This window comes from Etheostoma spectabile, chromosome 10 (assembly GCF_008692095.1).
Source record: "Etheostoma spectabile isolate EspeVRDwgs_2016 chromosome 10, UIUC_Espe_1.0, whole genome shotgun sequence".
NCBI classification, from domain to species: domain Eukaryota; kingdom Metazoa; phylum Chordata; class Actinopteri; order Perciformes; family Percidae; genus Etheostoma; species Etheostoma spectabile.
The window spans coordinates 9,476,889-9,478,278 of NC_045742.1; positions in this window are offsets into that span (position 1 = coordinate 9,476,889).

Below are 1,390 nucleotides of genomic sequence, written 5' to 3' on the forward strand. Positions count from 1 at the left end.
ACACACACACACACACACACACACACACACACAGGCATCCCACATGTGAAGGAAGGCAAGCTGTTGCCTTTGAAGGGGCCCAGCCTCCTCCAACTGTCCCATGCATGCTTGAGTGACGTCAGCATGGCTGTGGAAAGATTCCTTTCCTGAGTTGCACGCACGCACGCACGCACACACGCACGCACACACGCACACACACACGCACGCACGCAATCACACAATCACATAACTTCCTTATCACAAACAATTTCTTCTCACACACCAACCTGTCTTTTTACTACTTACTCAAACAAATACACACACACACTGCTGCTTGCATAACACACATTCACTCTGACTTTTTTCCTCTCTTTTTCTGTCTTAAACACACACGCACACACAGAGACACACACTTGGCAGGATGTGCGGGGAGAAGAAGGGGCCGAAAGACAACACCGAGATTAGGAGGCTTTTGTCACGGCTCTGTGGCAGACTTTAAAGGCCTTGGCTCCCTTCCCCTCTGCCAGATTTCTTTCTTTTCTCACCCTGTCTGTCCACATCCCTCTCTTTTCACGGAGTGAATGTAAACATTTGGTTGTACAGAGAGACGGAGAAAGGGAGGAAGGCTGGAAGGGAGGTAGAAGAAGGATGGAAGCCTCCTGTTGCCCCCTTTTAGCCTCTTTTTGTGTTTTTGTTTTCCTAGTTTAATGGTGGCTTTGTGGCTGTGTAGAGGATGAGTGGAGAGAGGGAGAAGTATGCAAACAGAACAGCGCTTCAATGCCAGCCAGGTGTCTGTGTTATTCCCATATGGGTGTGCGTGTGCGCATGTACGTGTGTGTGTGTGTGTGTGAGAGAGAGATGCATGTATCTGTGTGCAAACTTCTATGTAGCTTTGTGCACATGTTGCATATTCACTTTACTAAACTGTGTCAATCCCTCAGGTAAGTAAGTGTGTGTGTGTGTGTGTGTGTATCTTTTGGGTTTCCATTGGGTAGACATGTGTATGTCATATCTCCAGGTGCGTGTCTGTATGTGAGCCCTTCATGGTCACTGACTCCATTCACCTGAGCCGTCCTTTCACAGTGAAAAGGCAGTTGCCGGGAAAAGCTCTTTGGACAGCTTCTCTTCATCACAAACCAGCTGCTGTTGACTCAAGCGCCCAGGAATCTTCTCCATGGGTTCACACCCTTTTAACCAGCCAACCAGGACCCTCTGAGAGTGAGCACCTCGACCTCAAGGACTAAACATTTGCTCTGGCAATGAACAAGATTGAGTCAAACTGCAGCCATCTTGTTGGCCAGAGGAAGTGGGGCTGCAACAGAGAAGAGCAAAACCTTCACCCACAGTTGTGATGGCTTACTCACTCAAAAATACATTCTGGTAAAAGTATGCTCACTGACTTACTCACTCC